Source organism: Anguilla rostrata, chromosome 16 (assembly GCF_018555375.3).
Source record: "Anguilla rostrata isolate EN2019 chromosome 16, ASM1855537v3, whole genome shotgun sequence".
Classification (NCBI taxonomy): domain Eukaryota; kingdom Metazoa; phylum Chordata; class Actinopteri; order Anguilliformes; family Anguillidae; genus Anguilla; species Anguilla rostrata.
In genome coordinates, this window is record NC_057948.1 from 16,182,770 (window position 1) to 16,198,771 (window position 16,002).

The 16,002-nt window shown below is 43.6% G+C and overlaps 1 protein-coding gene across 6 annotated transcripts in view; it reads left to right on the plus strand.

Moving 5' to 3' along the window:
* Window positions 1-16,002, plus strand: part of foxb1a (forkhead box B1a) — a 181,008-nt gene that overhangs the window by 86,457 nt on the left and 78,549 nt on the right. For 5 of the 6 annotated variants that reach the window (XR_010326062.1, XR_010326065.1, XR_010326064.1 and 2 more), the window contains exon 4: window positions 1,743-1,853. The exons of the other annotated variant lie outside the window; for it this stretch is intronic. The gene's annotated coding sequence lies outside the window, so the exon portion shown is untranslated. The remainder of the gene's footprint in view (window positions 1-1,742; window positions 1,854-16,002) is intronic. 6 annotated transcript variants of the gene reach the window in all.

The window sequence follows — 16,002 nt, forward strand, 5'->3', positions numbered from 1 at the left end:
TGGAAGGAGCGGCGACACGGAGGCGTGCGCGCCCCGGCAGAAAGCGGCGGCTAATTAGAGAGCGCGCTAATGTGGGCCGGACCAGCAATCAGCCCGAGTGATGCCCGCGCCAGCGCCAGGCACGGGGCGGACACCCTTATCATCCTAACCATAAAAGAATATAGGCTGCTTCTCATTAATTAATGAATGAATTAATTAATGCATAGCAGGGTGATGAAATGGGATGAAAGAATTAGCTTATGGTAGTCAATAAGCCGTACAGGGAATAGTGTTTCACTTCGGGGCGTACAGTCCATTCCATGTAGTCTCGTAAGAGCGCACTAATTGAATAAACAACAGCTAGAATGGCGACGAGACATCAGATTCAGCTAAGATAAAGAAAAGAAGATTCCCCCCCCCCCATTTTCAGGGGGTTAAAGAGCCAGTGATAAAATTCCAGATCGGCAAGTCATACATGGTGTTGAAGGTCATCCCCGGGCCGACTGTTTAGATCGTTATCGCGAACAACAGAGCTTTTTGTGAGGAATGTAATTTAGACGTGGCCTGTGGGGCTGACACGTCCCACACATCGCGCTGTGATGTCAGGCGCAGCCCGTTTCCCCTCCGGTGTGAAGTTCACACCCTGGGAGACAGAGGCCCCTCCCCCACCGGTGCCAACCCTCACACAGGTAGGCAGCGCCCGCTCACAGGGTGTGCGTGCGTGCGTGTGTGGGTGTGTGTGTGTGTGTGGGGGAGGGTGAGGGTGGGGTGGGGTGGGGTGAAACCCGCTGGTGGCCGTTAAAGAGGAGGAGCGGCCGTGTGAAAAGAAAACGGCACTAATTCATTGGCAATAAAACCGCTCCCGTTCCCAAACTGCGGCGGGCCCGATTGCCACCCCGGGCCGGCTAATTGTCATACAGCCGAGGGAGGAAGCCACCGCTGCGCCTCCAGCCCGGGCCTGCGACAAGAGTAAATAACCCTGTAAATAACAAACAGGGGAGCGGCAGGCCCGCGCGTCACGGTGCGCCGCGCCGCCAACCTTAACGACGCGCGCTAGCCCCGCTAACTCCCCTTCTTCAGCCTCCTTAGATGGCGCCGCGGCTAACGGGTGAGTCGCGGGGGCAGCGCGACGGCGGCTCTGGCTGTTGTCTTGTTATATAGGTCGCGGAAAAACCAAACAGAATCACCTCTAGCTCTGCGGGATGATTAATTCATTCGCTGGCAGCTGATCCTTGCGCGCTAGCAGATTGCTCCTTGGTAAAATGCCACAGAAAATACAATGGGCAACACGCTCTTTGAGGGGTCTGTAAGCCTTTCAACGATTTAGGCCAGACCAATAAAAGCACATTTCGGTTCTTCAGAGTCAACAGTTTCCACCAGCCACGTACACCTTTTAGCTGTGCGCTGTTGTTTTGCTCTGTTACTGCTGCCTGTCATCTTTATTTGAAAAAAGCGCCTTGTTAGATTTCTGGTATTGTAAACTTTTGTAACCTGGATTTGTGTGGAAAAAAACTGAACTGAGTCTTGGCTCTTTTATTTTACTCTTTTGTGCAAATCAGATGAAATGTTTGAAGTGTTTTCTGAAATGCACCTGTCTCGCGCATGCAATGCCCGCGTGATTGGCACTGCCTTGTGGCCCTGCTGCTGCGGAGGAAATGCTCCGCCCTTTTTTTCCGTGCGTGTGCTGAGCGAAGTCTCTTGTGTAAAGGTGATGTGCCAGTCTGTCTGCTGTCAGGAAACTACAAGGCCTTGTTTTTTTTCAGCTCTTCCCTGCTTGACGTGACATCGTTCGAAGTTCCGTCCTGATTGGACGAGCCCGTGGCGTCAGTGCTCCGTGTGCCCGCCCCACTTCTGATGGATTTACACCTTGTGAGGTATGCAGGGATACGCCTCTGTGATGTTTGTGAAATGTTTACCCTACGGAGGGAACTGTGTGTCCCAACGCTCGAAGACTAGCCGCCCAGGTCAGATTCGCCAGTCACACCTCCGCAGGTGACGGGTAAATCACCGCGTCGGAGTTCGGGCGGGGTGGACGGAGGGTTGTGACCGCTCTTCCGTCTCCGTGACGACTTAATGAGCCCGCTCAAGGGGAGTGGCGTTGCCAGTGAGCAGCGGCGAGGGGTACGGCTGTGTACAGGCTCTGTCGTGTGCATGCCGTTCCATAAGGATGTGTACTAATGCATGCATGCTTTTTCCACTGCACTATACATCACAAAAGAGTACATGAAGTTTACCAAGTATGTACTTAGTTTTGAAAGTACATGAAAACTTTAAATTCCTTCTGTGGATGTTTTTTATGTTATGTTTTGTTGGCAATAGCATGGGAAAAGGGAGCAATACTCTAATAAGTGACTAAATGACTGTCAGACTGGGCTTTTATTGCATTAATGGCATTTGCCTATTAGAGGCACTGGCGGCCATTAAGTGTTGCATAGGAACTGCAACCAGTATGGACGCGCGCGGCATTTGCGGCTCTCCCTCTCACGCACCAGTCAAGCGGTCCCACCCGTGGCCATGCAGGTGTCTGCGATCTGACGGAGGGCCCTCAGACACGAACCCCAAAGTCCCAGTGTTGCCTCTCACACCTACGTGGGGGTGCGTGTGGGGTGGGGTGGGGCGGGGCGGTGCGGGGTGGGGGGTGCGGGGCCGTAAACGCCCGCTCGAGTGACCACAAATCAGCGCTGAAAACAGGCGTGGATCTTCAAAGGCGGGGGCCGCCCCGAGTGATTTACGGACCCCGCGGAGAACAAGTTAGACATGGACACTGTCCCTGCACCTGGGCTATTATCAGCCAGCCAGGATGGGCTCTCTCACCAAGCAAAAGACATTCAAATGTACAAGCAGAAGATTAGGCTGATTCAATCTTCTTTCCTTGGAGGAGGGGGGGGGGGTGGTGGTAGTGGGGGGTGAAAAAAAGGAAAAAGAAACCCCTTAAGACTTCAAAAAGGCCTCCCTCTCTCTTTCTCCCTCTGTGTCCTGAAAGAGTGAAAGGGAAAAAGATAAAGACAGGGCCTTGTGTATTGAAAGTGCTAATTCAGAACTTATTCCTCTAATGCACTCACGAACCACTTTTAATTGTCTGAGTTTGCATTCAAATGGCATGTTTGCAGCTTTTAATTGCTGGCTGCTTTGAACAAATAATTGAAATGCATGACTTGTGGGGCCTACTTAAACAGCTCTAATGTGCTTGGCTGGTAGGTGTGGGAGCCTGTTTTGTTATGGATTCTGACAGATAGCCAGTGTGGTATTTCAAGGGGAAGTTAAAGTTTCCTAAACTGCCACGCTGACACCAGTGAGTGTGGTAGATTCCGGCTTTAATGATGCCCAAGTAATTTCTTCTGCCAGAAAAAAAAAAATGGTTTTAACGATTCAAATAAATCACTTTGAAGAAAAAGACCGCACGCAAATATTTGGCCTTGTATGAATAGCATAGCACAAACACACACACACACACCCGCAAACGCACACGTGCGCACGCAGCAGCGCCTCGAATTTAGAAAATAAGTGGCATTTTGAAAATGTCGTATTTTAATTTTTTTTTCTCCCGGAGATGGAAACCTATTCTCCTTTCCCGAATCAGTCCCGAGGCAGTCAGGAGTTTCAGTGTGCGAGTGTCTACTGTTGATAATGCTTTTGAAAACAAAGAATAGGGCATTTCTGACAGTGTCACAAAGCGGTGAGCTATCAGGGGGAGTGTGAGCAGACTTTGTGAGCTGTTTTACTGCGGGCAGCTGTTTCTCCCCCTCTCGGGGGAAGACGCGGTAGAGACACGGTAAAGACGCGGTGAGGACGGAGCCGCGCTCCTCAATGGCGAGCGGTATTGAGCGGCCTTGTGCTCCGCCGGGGCCTAATCTGCCCACCAGTTCCAGGAAAGTAAAGAATGAATGAATGAATGAATGAATGAATGAATGGGAAAGACCACACCTTAACTGCTGCCAAAAAATCTGGTCAGTTTGACTCCGGTAGTTCATTTTGACCTTTTAGGTTACATTGGTATATCCATGTGCTGAAGCATGTATCATGGATACGGATTCGTAAAAATATAACCCAAAATAATATATATTTTTTTAGAGTGGCAAAATGTAATTTCTTACTCATTTTTTTTTTTTTTTTACATCAAACTTGTCTTTGTGGCAATGCTGAGTTGAAGCACCCTTGTCATGTGAAAACATTCTCAACCTCACGTAAGATTTATACTCTGTAACTGTAGCATTCTTGTACCACTTCCCAGATCTCTATAAAAGTGGAAGATTATTACATCAGGTGTTTGTTTAGAAAGGAATCCAGCTCCAGGTGCTAGCAAGCCGTATACAGAAATAAACTGACTGGAGTTGAACTGTTGGAGAGTGGTTTCCATGGCACCGGAGAGAGTCACATGTTTTGACTTTCCCTGTATTTTGTAGGGTCCACTTTAGTGTTTCTCAGTAAGTCACAAGTGTCCAGATTATATCTATGGAGATATTTCTATCTTCCTATTACTTTCATAACCCTCATCTCATATTTGAGGATTTAATTTTGTGTATTTATTAAGTATTTAGAAATCACTCCAAAAAATCCACAGTACTCTTTTTTCAGCAAATGAAAGTGGATAAAAATAACCCAAAGCTAACTTTGTCAAATCCTAAAATTGTTATCTTCCCTTTTGAGGATGGGCAAGTGCTTTTACAAAATAATTGCTTAACAAAATTTCTGCCTATTCATATTGTCCTCCCAGACTTTTACGTTCGAGAGATTGGTGAAAACTTTACAAACTTCAGAGAAAAGTTGTTGGTGTGTACCCAGTCGTATGCAATCCTCAGGATATGGGTTATCATTCATTAATGTAGTTTACCATATGCAACTACACAAAACGATCAGGAATATTGACAGGTTAGATTAGCTGAAAGCAAGTCCATACACATAATGAATTCTGGGAATTCTCAAAAGTTCAAAGTTCAAAATGGTGTCTTTTTAATTAAGTACCTTTAGTTATTTTAGTGACCACATGCATGATAATTTGTGCCCAAATTCTGGGTATGCAGGGTGTTTTTTTTTTTGAAGAATGGAACCATTCCTTTAATGGAACTTGAATGTGTTGAATCTGCTTAAAATTCAAATTCCTGCTATCATTTGATCGGTCAGCGCTTGCACCCTCTCCTTAAATGAAGGTAGTGTAGCGTGAATATGGTTCTCTAGATGTGGGGGGGCTTAATGTTCTATGCAGAAAAGAGGAGGTTCAATGAGAGCCCCCCCCCACCCCCCCCCCCAACCCCAATGAAATGCCCAGCGACGGCACGGTTGCCCTGCTGTGACGGGACCACCCACTTAGGGGTGAGAAGGGATTTTAAGCCTCCCTGTCTGTTTCATTCTTTCTCCACTTTTTTTTTGGAGTCTGTTTGCAGTTGTAACCAATTGTGCCAGCCATAGAATTATCCCTTTCCTCCCTGAAACCAAGATGGTACTGTCAGGCGTTTTCTTTTCTTTTTTACAGTGTGACACATCCTGAAGGACTTTCAAACTATTTCAACCATGAGTCCAGAAGTATAAAGTGTATATACAGGTGACCAAAATGCTCTTTGAAGTAATTTTCCTGCTTCACTTAGACCATGTTTTTTATATTTCTGCCCAAACATTTTATATGTAAGCATTTACATCCTTAAGCAAAATAGCATTGCTTATAAATCAGCTGAATATTATCATCTGTGTTTCATTTAAGGAGCAGACAGAGTGTTGAAGCTTCGCATGTGTGTGTCTGTATTGGTGTTTGGCAGATTTGTACTGCTATATATTAACAGTTGTTAACATAACCTTTTTATTGGCAGATGCACTGTTCCCATTAAAGTGTCATGGGTGATTAGTCGTATTGAAGGTTTGATCGCTAGTCCTACGCTGAATAAAATAAAAGTAAAAGCACGGTGAGTTCCCCTCCGCGCTACCACCCAGCCACTGGGTTTGGCTGAGAGATCTTGTCTGTTTGGATTCCCCCCCCCCCGCCCTGACGCCCCACCCAAACACGTCCGTCCCCAAGTCCCGGGCTTCATTTACAACCTGTTTCTATCGACGTTTCTCACAAAGCACAACAAAAAAAGGGGGAGGGGGAGGTCCCATCCCAGCGGGCCTGACATCCCGAAAACATTGTCCCCCTAAACTCTGCGCCACCTCCATCCCCCAATGCCATATACAAACAACCCCTTTCCGTGTGTGCGGTGGGGAGGGCCAGGCGGTAAACAGAGGAATGCTTTTCGGTGACTGTGGGTGGGGAGGGGGGAGGGGGGAGGGGGAGGGGGGGTGGCGGGGGGGTGCGGGAAAGAGGGCGAGGGGAAATATTGTTCAGCAATGACACAGAAGTAATTTGGGTCTTACCGACTGATTCCATCAGGGCCTTTGTCGTCCCAGAAATGTTTGACCCAGAGGTCTCTGTCACCCCTGTCGTTAATGGCAGCTAAAGCAAAGTGACAGTCCCAGAAAGTAAAACATTTCACAACTAATAGCTCCCCTCAAGAGGCTTATGTATAAATATTTAAGCTCCCCCGCACACCACCCCCAACCCCTTGTCCCAAATACTAGGGGGTCTCCATGGTGCATTTTTACATAATGCAAGTGGCAGAGCAATATGTATCAGTGTGCTATTTGCCGCCTGTTCCGCATTTCACAGAGGCTAAATCTGCGAGGTTTTGATGTTTGCGCAGATGGGGCGTGTATGAGAACGTCCCGCTTTGGGTTAAACTCCGCGTGGGACGTGTTCGCGGGCTGGCAATCCTCCCGCGTCGGCTCCTTACCCAACCTTCCACACGTAGCTCCGGCTTGCTTTCCATTAAACCGTCTCTACCGCACCGTGGTGTGAAATCGCGGAGTTAGAACTCAGCCCTGCCCACACACCTTCCAGTCCATGTGGAACATTCGCTACCTTTATAGTCATTTAAGCAAATTGTGGTATCCTGTGCTCAGCGCTGAGGGCAAAGTTTGTTATACCTTAAAGTACATTTAATTGCGTACATGGCGTGCTGTAATGGTTTGACGTGCCGTGAATGATCGTCAATGTGAACAATGCGGTTACACAAGTTGTTGATTTACCTCTGTCAAACTTTGGGGTAATCTGAACCAATCCTCTTAAGAGTATTTAAATAAAGACATTAGCACACCAATGGAAGCCATAGAAACCATGTATACAGTCCCGATGGCACCACCTCTGTCATGCAGGCAAACAAACAAAAAGACTGGAGGGAAACTTTTTTAAACATGCAGTTTTTAAATATTATACAAAGCTATACAATAATGTGCAAACAGCTTATTGCTGCTGCCAAAAATAAAGAAAACAAAAGATAACATTTTGAAAAAAGTGACTAAATGATGATGATCTGTCTACACAGTGTGGTTTGAAAAACAGGACTCTGAGTCTGTGTGGCGACAAGGTTGTGTTTTTTTCTCTTGTCCACGACTCATAGGAACAACTCTCCCTCTAGTGGTTGCAATTTGAGTGCACCCAAGTCAGAGACATTAAAAGCAGAAGTTACGGCTTACGTCGACGGTGTTCCAAGTGTTATGTACTCCACGTTTGCTGGTCGCCATGCGGTAAGAATTCTGTCAATTAACAAACAAAAAAACCTATCACATTTGGGTCATTTATTCGAACCCAGGATACTCTGTAAGGTTTTGTTCAGTATGAATGATTTAAAATATTACCGCTCCAGCTGAAGCAGCAGTTATGATTATGTTTGTGAAAATAATATTGCATCCCCATGTAGGCCTACTTCATTTCCATACTGGGAAAACTGTTATGTATTAATATAGCTTGTGGCCTAATTGGGTTCTGCAAAGCAGATTAATTAATTCTTGGCTAATAGGCACAAACATTAAAAAACAAACTTCTTTACACTTTAGCTCAGACTGAGCGTAGCAGTTTTAAGCAACCAATGTAAATTATGCAGATTGTGTTGATTATGCAGACAAAAGAGAATTTGTTTTATTAGAGGTGGTATTTAAATATACAGATTTCCTGGCGTATAACCAAGTGAACATTTGCATAAATAAGCCATGCTTTAAAATCTGCTTTAAATATCTTTTTACTTGGCTTGAATTATTTTTATTATATCCTTTGAGGATATGGGAGTTTTTTTCTCAGAGCAAAAATGAAAAAGCCGTATTTATAGATGTATAGTTTTTGATCCTGTCCAGAATCAATCCATATTTTTAATCTACATTATGTTGCACATACATACATGTCTCATTTTCATTACTCTCGTGCTGCAATGTTGTAAACGCACACTGACGAAATATTTTCTGTTATATTAGTAGAAAATCTGTTTCTGATAGTGATGCATATTTGTGATGGCAGATACAAATCTGTTGCAGTAACGATAATTAAAAACTGCTAGGAAAAAAACCTCTAATGATGTTGTGGCATGTTTTCGCCGTCAGCCGTTATACATTGAATCAGATTAACAAGGGCCTACTTTCGTCTGAAATCTGCAGGATACCTCACTGTTGCGTTGAATTCGAGTGCTCGTTGCAGCGTCGCGTCCCTTCTCGTGAAACGCAATTAAACTAAAGCGCGGGAGAGAGTAGTTATTCTCACCTTACCGCACAGACTCATTCCAAGCAGACAGCGCACAGTGCGGCCGCGTGACTACATCGCAAATCCCCGGGATTCAAATTGACAACCTCACAGAAACAGTCTGCCGTCCTCAGCGAAAAACCCGCCGCAATCAGCAAAACACCAATTAACAAATGGAATACATGTTACGCGTCAAACATTTCAGGTGACTACCGGGCACCAAGCTGTTTGCTTTTCCCCTGAAAGACCTTTAAATACCTTCACGATTCCATCAAACAGAAGCGCACTGGCTGGAAGAATTGTCAATTGCGGCGGTAAATAGCTGAGGACATTTAGAAGATGTGTTTAGTGTAGTTTGACACCCCCCTGGAAAAATACATCAACTTCTTATTTGGAAACTAATTCACTCTATTTTTCACTACAGTTCACTTCAATTTGTTGAAGGACAGGCAATTTAAATGTAAATTAATACCATAATGCATTCCTCCAAAGTAACAGATTAGAAATTAAATTATTGTCATTGTTTATTTGCTTGGAAGGTAAACAAGTGTACAGGGTGCCATACAGAACTTATGGTTTCACATGTCTTTTATTTGCACAGTTCAAGGGCACATAGATAGTATTTGACCTTGGAATGAAACGTACAACCCAAATTGTTTCTTGAGTACTTCACCTCAGTAATGTAATCACTAATTCCATAAAAACCATCTTGAATCTGAAGAATGAAACATCCTTAATCCCACTAATACAGCCTGTAATAACCGAGGCAGAGCAGTGTGTGAGATGTTGTAAAATATATGTGCAGCATCCTAGTTGGGATTCCTCTGAGCAGCATTGTGAAGAATGCAGTAACTGGAATGAACCTGCAGAGCAGGTCTGGGCATAGTTTAACTGGTGAAATAAGAACAGACTCTACCAGGAGGGGACCAATAGGTGCCGTGTGGCGTCCGCAAGCACATGTTTAAACGGTCCAGAAACCCCAGGGCTTTTGCTCCAGGTCCAATGGCCCGTTTGAAAGGATGATAAATCAGGTCACTTCTTTACATGAGATAATTCTTAAAAGTTAAACAGCCATAAAAGGCTAAAGAACTCTGACCTTCACAATCTAACTGAGCAAGAGAAGCCAATGATGTGTACAAGGCCCGCTCTCCGTCTGCAGATTATGATAAAATATGTCTCAGCACCGCAAAAAATAACTGTACGTCTTCCCTGACATATATAGGGCCAGTATTTCAATAAGACCCCAATTTATTTTGCACTAAAATGTTTTATTGTTCGCCATAAAGCATATGGCAAAGTAGTCAGGAGGACGGGTCCGCTCTGGCGGGGTGCGCTGGTCCCGGGTGCATTGTGCTCTGTGCCGTGGGGGGGACGGCACGCGTTTTAATACACTCTGCAAATCTTTCCCTGAAAGAGGCGGATAATCACCACATCGGGACCCGCGCGAAACCCCGCGCGCGTCTGACTCGACCTCTGCCATTCAGGCTTCAGGGGGGGTGTTATTCTAAAATGAAAATTTAATGCATCGCATACCTTTTTATGCTTGTGTAACTTTGCAGCTGTCATATTTTGGTATTTCGAAGTTTTTGTGGGGTTTTTTTTTATGACAGAGCACTACATTTTGGAGGATCATGAAATGATCTCCAGTGAAAAGCATAACTGTGAAAAAACAGTGATGGTCAATATAGTTTGGACAGACAGAGCCCCTATGAGAGAGTGAGAGAGAAAGGGATGGAGGAAATCAAACCTGTTTTAATTGTGAAAAGTGAGTCGTAGGCTTCTCTCACATGGTTACATATCTCTGAGGTTTCACATTTTGGGAGGTGACGTTTGAATCTGGAGGCCACTGAGTCTGTTTATCCCTGTACTCATGACACTCCTGGGAGAAGTGTGTACACATTCATTTGTATTATTTGTAGCACTGTTTCAGCGGTGTATTTATTTTTCCTGGTGCTTGTGTCTGATGTGCTGTCAGGGCTCTGTGGGCTGCATTGCCTGCATTAGCACCACTCCTGTCCCACTCAGAGCACTGGTATCGTGGCTTTGTGTCACCCGGCTTTTCTCAGACTGTTAATTCAGCGCTCGCATTGTTAGCGTCCAACTGGCGAGAAGAGAGCCCGTAAGACAAGTATCCTTATTATATCACACGGTTGTCATAGAAACGTAGAGGCGCCATGCAATAAAATTGACACCCCAAGGCCGCGGTACCATGCTGATTGTTCGCCATATGTTCGGGATACCAAGTCAAATATACCAGTGCCTTCCCCTGGCACTGCTCAGCCCAACATTGGCTTCATTACAGTGCCCAGGCAGACTGCGTTTCAGTTCAGTATGCGGCTGACCTATATTACGGTTCTGATAATCGCAGGACTAGCCTGGGAAGAGGCTCACTTTGCTTACACCTGCATTTCGGTGAAAATGCTTTGCAATGAAGATGGTTGACCATTGATTTGCCATGAGAAACTAAGGCAATGCCTACAGAGTCTACAGATGTTTTCTCGTGTGATTGATAATATATATATAATACATGTTATATATATATATATGTATAATTATGTCGTGTGCAATATATATAATATATATATTTATATATTAAATATATATAAAACTGTATAAAATTATATATATATATATATATATATATATATATATTTATCTTTTATACAGTTTTTACAATACTGTACAATACTCTTGAAAATGAAAGCCAGTCCTTTCAGACATATGTTTATACCCTGGACAGGCACTAATCTAAAGGTAAAACAAACAGGCAGTGAAGAGAGAATTCCGCTCCATTGAGAGAGCAGAGAGAGGTTTTATTAAAGCCTTATTGCTACAAGCAAGATTCCCTATTATTATCCGGGGTCATTTACAATGCCGTAACGCATTCAGACATCGGAGGGGGGTGGGGTGGGGGTGGGGGTAATCCCGTGATAAATTCTTTGCCGTGCCCTTCAAGGTTGTCATAGCAGGTTCATAAACAGCATTTATAACAATCTAGCCTGGGGAGAAAGTGTCCAACGCTCTGTTTAGCATACAGAAAGTATTCTGACTGGATGGGCCCGGTTTGGGCCCGGGTCCAGACAGAGCCAGAGTAAATGTACCGCTGGCGTAATAAAAAAGAAAAAGTTTATTTTCGACACTCAACAAAAGTTCAGCCGGCTAGCTTCCGAGAAAATGTTTATGAAAGCAAAAGATGACGGGGAAGCGTCCGATTTAGATAAAACCTCCAAATGCTGCATTTGTGCATCTGAGGAGTCACCAACGAGCACTCAATTTAAAGTGCCACTTGCACAATAGTACTGTTAACATTGTTTGCTGATGTAAGTTATATGCAATTGTAGTAGTATTTGGCAGTCAAACGCGAGAGACAACTTGCGATATTGGTGATTTAGGTGAGTATCCTATTAACGTAGTGTGGGGGCTCCTCCCCACACGCACCCCAAAGCCCCGGATTTGGCCTGGCGTTGGTGGTGGAGATCCCCAGTTTCTGCTTGCGCCCCTCAGCAGATGCCACAGTGATAATATTTAGCGAGCCTATTCTGCCGCAAACTACGCGGAAGCAAACTTCCCAGGTATGCGATTAATCATAATTAAGCCGGGTGTGACAGTAGCGCAGAGATGGCAAGAGCCCCCCCCACCTCCTCCCCACAGTCTACTGCCTCCCTTTCTCTCTTTTTTTTCTTCTGCCTGACAAAAATTCCTGCAGGAATACCGTCTTGTTCCTTTTCCCCAGTGGATTGTACTGTAACTGTTATTACAGCCCTCGCACTTAAAGTGAGGGGCGGGGAGAAATCTGCGCCATGATAAATAGATATATATCTAATAAGCCAAGTGCCCACTGCCTTGCCTGTGCATTATGGGAAATTGTCAAGGGTTCTGACCTCCCGAGAAAGGGCCAAACAGCCCCGAGGACAGCGGGCTCTTATTTCTGACACTCCTCCTGTTCAGATCTATTACTGTGTGTCTCACAAGGCTAAGTACCATTTAATTTAGCTACTGTCTCGTATTTATCTTCATCCCTTGATTTATTGAATTAGTACGGCTGCATGGTGAGCACTTTGTGAGATAGAGCACGGAGGGTAAAGCAGAGAACATCACCCGCTGCACTGAGGAAGAGCTGACAGGAGCGGGGGAAAAAAGGTGCTGCCTCGGTTTTATGGGTTTTGAGTTTTGCCTAAATTTGAAGGTCATTCAGGCAGATCCACTGGCTGTTAAAATGTGTTACACAGTTACACACCTACACGCACACACACACACACACGTGCACAGATAGACACACACACACATATATAGTACAGTCCATAAGTGTTTGGACAAAGTTGTTTCTAGGTGTGGAATTCACATTTGGAGTCTGTTGCTGTTGTCCCTCAACATGTGAATCACAGAAGTATCAATGCCAGTGAAGCTGGCCATCATGGGTTGAAAAAATATGAATAGATCAATCAGAGACATAGCCAAATATTGGGTGTGTCAAAATAAGCAGTTTGACACGTTCTTAGGAGGCAAGCAATAGCAAACGATCTGGTTGACCACGGAAGACGACTGTAGTGGGTGACTGAAGAACACTTTCATTTGTGAAGAAAAACCCCTACTCAACTGTAGAACAGATCAAGAAGACTTCAGGACATAGGCATAGATGTGTCCAAGACTAAAATAAAAAAATCTACACCAGCAAAACCTGGGGGTTTCACCACGAGATGCAAACCACTGGTAAGCCTCAAGAACAGAATGGCCAGGTTAGAGTTTAAGTGCATTAAAAAAGTACATAAAAAAACTATTCTTGAACAAACTCTTATGGACTGATGAGATGAATGTTAACATGTACCAAAGTGATGGAAAGAGAAACGTGTGGAGACAGAAAGGGAACTGTTCGTGATCCAAAGCAGACCACATCATCTGTGAAACATGGTGGAGGTAGTGCTATGGCTTGTGCGTGTAAGGCTGTGACTGGAAACTGGAACTGGCTCAGTCATCTTCACTGATGATGTGACTGCTGACAGCAGCAGCAGGATGAACATCTTAACTGCACAGATCCAACCAAATACCTCAATACTCATTTGCTGGAGCTTCACCTTGCAGCAGAACAACGACTCCAAACAAATACAGGTCTGCCAGAGCATCTCTGGGGAAGATACCCAGGGTCACTGTGCTGTTGTCTATGGGTCACAGACTTCAGACACGTATTGAATGCAAGGGATTTGCTACCAAGTACTAAATATGATGACTTCATTTAAGATTGTTAATTTGTCCAATTACTTTTGTTCCCCTAAAATTGAGGACTATGTGTAAAAAGGGCTGTAATTTCTGAATGAATCGCTATATATCCACAATCTATTGTGCTGGAGTACCGAGCCAAAACAAATAAAATTGTGTCACTGTCCAAATGCTTACAGACTGCACTGATTATATATTATATAGTTTTTATACTGTATATACATACAAATACACCTACACTATATATGTACTGGATGCATGTTCCTTGGTTAATTGTGTGATTTACAGTATTTGCAGTTATTATTCTTGCTTTGCTCTTGTAATGGCATATCATAATAAGCAAATGCACAATATGCCTTTCTTTCTCCTTTCAGAAACCATTTCTTTTCTTGCGTGAAAATAATTATCATTTACTGTACACAGAATCGTTTTCTTGGATAACAATCCTGTTTAATGCGTGTCTGATTGCTTTGCAAAGAAAACAAAGGGTGAAAAAGCAATTAAGTCAAGTAATAAAAGCGTAAGTACCATAACATGCAACATTAAATGCCTATTGGAGTTCATAAATTACACCAAGCACATACTGTTTCTTTGAGATGTTGACTACAGGAAAATTTGGAAGATGCATTGATTCTCTCTACAGGAAGACACAGTCAGATTTTTTAATCAACATGAATAACAGCATGGGTTTACAATATCTTTCCTGTATCATGCTTGTGAACTCTTGGTGATTTTTATTTATTTATTTTTTTGGAAAATATAAAATTCTTCAGATTCTGAATTCGATTTTACAATTACTGCATACACACATGCGTGTGTGTGTTTATGTTTGTGTGTGTGTATAATGTGTTTGAAGGCACGGTGTGTGTTTTCCATTCTGAACCACTTATAGTGTATGGATTGAATTAAATCTTGGTTGGTTGAATAAGTACAACTAAGGTTAATTTGAAGGCTTTAGTGATTGTGTTCAAATGCATTGCTAATTTGGCATGGTGCTAAGCTTTTATTTTAAATATAGATGGGTTTGGTATCTGATATTCAGGCAGCTGATTTTGTGTTTCCCTGTGGTACGCCCCTTCCTCGGTCATACTACCTCGCCTTAATATTTATTATAAAACCATCTTTCTTCTTTCAACATTATACAAGAAACAGAATATTTATATTTAGTACAAAATCTGTTATCCTCTTAATCAAATTGCTTGTTTTTTATTGTCTCAAAAAACCTAACTGGGATGTTAGCAAGTTTCAGGGAGCAAGTATTGTAATAAGGCCATAAAAACACTTAAATAAAAACATGGTGTTCCTCATTTTCCCTTCAAGGCAAAATGCTCAAGTGTCAATGATTTTTAACCACCCTTTCCCAGACAAGATGACATAATACATGTTTATGTTCATGAATGATGTTGTGCACTGTTCATTGAATGATCTTTTTTCTTCTGGTGTTTCACACAAATTTGACTTCAGACGATGATATATGTTTATTTTACCTTCTGACCGACTTTGGTTTGTGCACCCCAAATAGTTATAGTACCCTACCAAAAGTTAAGAAGCTAAACATTTAAAAAAAATTTAAAAAAATAACCTGCTTTAGTACTGTTAAGAAAAATTCAATTTCTAATTCTAAACCTCTTTCAGTACTGTTAAGCTAATTTCTGTACTGTTAAGAAGAACCCCCAAAAAGCTTAAATACTACCCAGTGTTGATGAAAGAGACATAGTTGGATTGAATAGAGGCCTCAGTAGCCATTGTTTCAGGTAGGCTGAATAGTCTCATTTCCCTGTGTTAGAGGAATGCGGAATGGTGTTCCAGCTGCCATTTGGCATGGAGGAATGACCCCACAAATCATATAGCAGGGGTTTCAGAATACCTGTGTTTGGCAGTAAGCACGGACATTGCCAGTGGCTCTGGTCTGAGCGTGAGCAGTGTGGCTAGCAGTTGTCCTCCTCGGTATCTGTTATCAGGGACTGAGACACAGAACTGATGCGTCGGCCATGTTAAAGGTCACCGGACCGGTAGGTTTGATTAAAGGCTAGATGAAGACAAGAGAGGTGTGGGGGCAAGTTGGGCCAGCAATCTTTAAAAAAAAAAAACGGCTCTGCGTCTTTTTGAACCACCTCGCCTCTTTTCTTTTGACAATGAAATGAGGCACTCCATCTCGACTGTGGGAGGAAAGACAAGCGTTAATTGCCTTTTTTAGCCAAAGAGTTGGGAGGCTGGATGAAAGCGTTAGCGTACCATCTGTAGCAGCCTTGCACTGGAGGCAATAGCCCTGAGAA